A 5714-nucleotide genomic window follows, 5' to 3' on the forward strand; every position below is an offset into this window, starting at 1 on the left:
CAGAGATTCTGGGCCGCATTTCAACCCAGTTTTCGGCCCAGAAACACAGATTAAAGTCAGGGAACTTGCAGAGACTCATCATGCTTTCATAATTCATAATTTTAGTTTTAGATGTAGTTTTTAGAGAGAGAGGTTCTCTCCTCTCTCTTAGCATTAGGATTAGGATTCCTCTTAAAGGGTTTAGGATTTCTTTTAATCATTTCAGGATTATTTCATCTTCATCAGGTTCAATAATTTATGTTTCTCTTCTACTTTTATTTACTATGATATTTTTATTTGTGTTTGATTGATGTTGCCCAATTGGCTGATGATATTGTCCATGTTAGAATTGACATTTTTATTTAATATGATTTGAGGTATTTCATATTTATATGTTATGGATGCATTGGTTTTATTCAATTTGTTTTCATTCCAGTAGATTTAATTCCTTTTCCTTTTAGTCTTGGTTAAGAAATAAGTAACTCAAGAGTTATCTTAGCCCAATATAATTGATAACTGTTATCTTTGCTAATTGAATTGAACTTCAATAATCCCAACCTTTTCTTAGGAAATAAATAGGATTCGAAGGTCTAACTAATTAGTCCCTTGACTTTCCTTTGCTCTAGCAAAGGTCAACTAAGTGGAATTAAGATTCAACTTTCATTATTATTGCTAAGAATAACAAAGTCTGGACTTCCAATTTCTCATACCTTGCCAAAAGTTTGCTTTACAGTATTTATTTATTCTAATTGCTATTTAAATTAATTGCCATATTCACTCCTCATTCTTGAAACCCCAAATTTATAATCTCCATAACCAATAATAAGAACATACTTCCCTGCAATTCCTTGAGAAGACGACCCGAGGTTTAAATACTTCGGTTATCAATTTATTTAGGGGTTTGTTACTTGTGACAACCAAAACGTTTGCACGAAGGAATTTCTGTTGGTTCAGAATCTATACTTACAACGCAACTTTATAAAATTCTTTACTAGCAAAAATCTTAACGTCAAAATGGTGCCGTTGCCGGGGAATTGCAAACGTGTGCCTTATTATTGGTTATTGTAAATATTTTTCAAAAATAAAATATTTTTCTTTTACTTGTTTATTTGTTTCTCCCTTTTCCCTCTTATTTTTGATATCTATTATGAATTCTCACCCCTCTCGCTTTGAGTTTGGTTCTAACTTTGTTGAAGAAAATAGAAACCACAGAAGGAATATGCATCAAGGTCAGACCAATCAAGGATGGATGGAGCCAAGAGGATCTAATCAACCCTTTAGGCAACAACACCCTCCAAGATATCATGGACAACGACCATTCTACAATGCATACCCAGTTGAAAGATTTGGTGGACCGCCTTGTAGCTACCAACAAGCCCCACCCTGTGCTCAGAGACCATCCTTCCAACACAGCCCCAATCCACCATACTCACAAGCTTCTTTTCACCATTCACTACCACATGATTCTTATCCACCCCAACGCCAATTCAATCACTCCCAAGAACCACCACTCTCCTACAAACCATGTTCATATCCATCAAGCCAAGAATCACAGGTTCGCCTCGAAGAATCAATAAACCAATTCAATACAACCCTTCATCAACTGGAGCGGGCAATAAATTAACTATCTTTCAGACGTTCAGCTACTCAACAGACCCCCATGACTTCATGTGGAGAATCTAATGAAGAATGTATTGTGAAGAAGACACAAGAGACTCCAGTGGGCAGCATAGAGCATAACTTCGTACTGGAACAAGTCAAGGACGCTGTCATTGTAGAAGAAGAAGAGTTGGTTGATGATTTAGGAGATACTGAACCTTCTAGGGAATACAGAGTTATGGAAGACCCCGTCAAGGATGTTACAACTGACGCTAAAGAGGATGTTGCACAACCTCCAATGCGGATATCTTATGAAGAACTAGACGGAATTACCCAAGACACATGTTTCCTTGATGATGATAGTCACCAGTCAAGTCCTCCTAGTGATGAACTTGCACCCGCAAGTGAATTCTTTGAGATAGAAGAATCTTTCCCAAGTGAATACAAAGATGATGCAGAGGTCGACTTTTCTCAACCTCTTATTTATGACTCAAGTGAAGAGGAAGATATGGAAGACTTTGACTAGGACATGACTGGAATGAAAAAGGTTTGCAAGGAAGTGGAGGAATCCACTGAAGACCACAAGGGAGTAGATCTTGTAGAACCCCTGGAAACACTGATCCCAAGGCCATTACCACCCAATACAGACTTCAAGTGGGTAAAATCCTTGACTCTTATCTTTATTTTTCCACTTGAATATGGTTTGCTTGAAACAGATGGTCCACTTGACTCGCACCCAGAGCTGGTATGCAAGATCCAATGAGGTTTCGTACTTCAATTTGAGGTGCAGAAGTTGGTGTCAAGCTCACTTGATAGGATCTCGGAAAACGTTTGGTCATCTTGGTGAGAATCTAATTTCCAAACCGCCCGGATGGAAAAGTATAGATAAAAACAAAGGTGGATTTGGAACCAAAGTTTGGGATCCTAGAATCTGTTCTGACATTTGTCACCCCGGGAGCCTAAGAATCTGTTTGAAGCTTCTTAAGGGCTTTACATGCTTAGTTTGGGACCCCGGAGGCTACTGAAAGTACAAACATTGGTGGGGATTCCTGAATCAGTACAAGCATAAACCACCATAACAGGGAGCTCACCAAATGTCCAACTTAAGGACTTTAACTAAAAGTGCTAGGTGGGAGACAACCCACCATGGTATGATCGTTTCTTTTTCATTTTTATCTAGTTTTATTTGTTTCTGAGTCTTATTTTATCTTATTATATTGAACCTGGAGTTTTGCATAACATTCATATTAGCATTGCATTCTGCATTTTTCATGCATAAAAAAAAATTTTGCCACGCGACGCGACCGCATCAGCGACGCGTCCGCGTTGCAAGGAGAGGGGAGAAAATAAAAACGAACAGAGAGTCACGTGAGAGCGTGGCTGGAGGCGTGCCAATGGCACAAATCGTCCCACGCGACCGCGTCGCTGACGCAACCGCGTCATATGGGAAAAATGGCCTCCCACGCGACCGCGTGACCCACGCGGCCGTGTGCCTTGGATTTCGACGTAAAAGGGTGAACAACCAATTATTGTGCTAGAGTGGTGCTGGATTGGTGCTGCACGCACAATTCTACTCACGCGGCCGCGTGACCTACGCGACCGCGTCACATTCTTTGAAAGCCCACTCACGCGATCGCATGCCCCATGCGATCGCGTCACTTAAAATTTGGCACTAATAATAATTTGAACAGAGAGTTGTGCGAGCGCGAGGCTGCCCTCGCGCTAGTAGCATGAATTGTGTCACGCGACCGCGTGACCGACGTGACCGCGTCGAATAACTTAAAACGCAAGTCACGCGATCGCGTGCCCCATGCGTCCGCGTCGCTTGCACTGCACAGCTTATCCTAATTTGCCACATATCTTATCTTTTCTTCCCCAATCCTAATTTTTCCCTCCCTCCTTTCTCACTCACTTCTTTCCCTTCTCATTCTTCTTATCTTGTTATTTTACTTAATTTATTTGCATATTCCATTCATTGCATTTTAATTTAGTGTATATTCTTCCTTCTTTTCTAAATTCATTATTTTTCCTTTGGTGTTGAATTTTCTTATTTAAATGTTGCATCTTCTCTTGAATTATTTTAAGTGCTTAGTAGCTTGTTTTATTCTGGTTAGGTAATATTATTTATATTAATGCCAATCTTTTATACCTATTTCACTTTTGTATTGACTTGAATTTATATTATCTCTCCTTACCCTCACTCTCTTCCCTCTTTTTTTGAAAATTTTTACATTAATGATATGCCACGTGTCTCCACTATTTTCTCACTTGCATGTTGTAGCTACCATGTAATTGAGACCCCCATTATTTGGCATTAACCCACCCAGACTTTATTTATATTCTTATTTTTATTTATGGGTTACTTTTTCTTCTTTTCCCTCTTCTTTCAGGACGGCCACCACAAAGGGAGAGGAAAAGCTTCTTAATGGGAAGACAAACAAGTCCACCTGCACAATCTTTGGAGAAAGGCATCAGTTGGAGCAGCCATCCACTTGTTCATCTTAGCATGCACCAAGGACGGTGCAATCTTTAAGTGTGGGGAGGTCGATACCGATCTCCATGGGTTAGTACTTTCTTGTCTCAACACCAATGTTTAAATTTTCTTTGTAGCTAGTTGTTGCATTTGCATATTTATTTGATTTTGTGCATATTTTACCACTTGGTTGAAGAAATATTTTCTTTTTCAAGAAATTTTTATAGTATTTCATTAATTTAAATTGAAAAATTCACTTATCCCAAAATTAGCCTACCTTTTACATCACTCTTGTTAGCCCCCTTGAGCCTTTAATTCCCTCTTATTCTATAAACCACAACACTAGCCTTAAGCAGAAAAACAAATTTAAAATCCCAAGTTGAATCCTTGGTTAGCTTAAGATAGAAATTGTGTAATTGTTTAAGTGTGGGAAACCTATTGGGAACATGGATGATAAAAACAAAGGACAGAAAGTTGAAAAGAATGAAATAATTCAAAATAAAAATTTTTGGGAAGCATGCTCATGTGAAATCAAAGTAATTAAATTACCATGTGCACAAAAAAAAATTTCAGTATTTAAATAAAGGGGATACAAAAGAATTCCCCAAATGCAAAATAAAGCAATGCACATGGGACAAAATTCAAAAATAAGTTTGATACATGAGCATGTAATACAAAAGTGGAAAAATTTGGGTAGCTAGGTAAAGAATTTTTTATAAAGTATGTATATGTTAGGTGAGATCTTAGACTAATCAAGGATTCACTCTGTTAGCTCACTTAGCCTTATATGTATATCCTTACCTTTACCTCAACCCCATTACAACCCTGAAAAGACCTCATGATATTTGCATTGATATACTAAATATTTGTTGATTAGTTAGATGAAGAACAAAGTTTAGAAAGCATGATTAGAGAAGATTAGAGTGAAGTACCCTATACACTTGAGAGATTAGAGTGATATACACTACCAGTGAGGGTTCAATGCTTGATTCTATGTTCCCTGTTTTTATGAACTATCTTCTTACAAGATTACTTATTTTCACTGTATGATTTGAATTAGTGAAATCTAGTTCATATTTATTCTTGAAGGATTTTGATTTGAATTAGTGAAATCTGATTTATGTTTGTCTTGGAGAACTTATTTATTTTTAACCAAGTAGGTAGAAACATTTTTTCATGTAGTTGAATTCATATAGATAGGTTGCATTTCATACATCCTACCATTCCTCTTCATCTTTATAGTTTCTCTTGAGTTTAGCATGAGGACATGCTAATGTTTAAGTGTGGGGAGGTTGATAAACCACTATTTTATGATATATTTTGTGCTAAATCTGAGAGATTTATTCAATCCTTCACCCACTTATTCATATTAATTGTATGGTTTTACTTTCCCTTCCTTATTATGTGATGTATGTGAAAAACATGTTTCCTATGCTTTAAAATTAATTATTTTAATTACCTTTATTTCCATTCGATGCCGTGATTAGTGTGTTGAGTAGTTTCAGATCTTCTAAGGCAGAATGACTTAAAGGATGGAAAAGGAAACGTACAAAAATGGAAGGAAAGTGCAAAACGGAGTTTTGTAGAAACTGGCATCCACGCGATCGCATGGACGACGCGATCGCGTGCCAAGAGCGAGGAAGCAGCGATGCGGCCGCATGGC

The sequence above is a fragment of the Arachis duranensis genome, chromosome 2 (assembly GCF_000817695.3).
Source record: "Arachis duranensis cultivar V14167 chromosome 2, aradu.V14167.gnm2.J7QH, whole genome shotgun sequence".
NCBI classification, from domain to species: Eukaryota; Viridiplantae; Streptophyta; class Magnoliopsida; order Fabales; family Fabaceae; genus Arachis; species Arachis duranensis.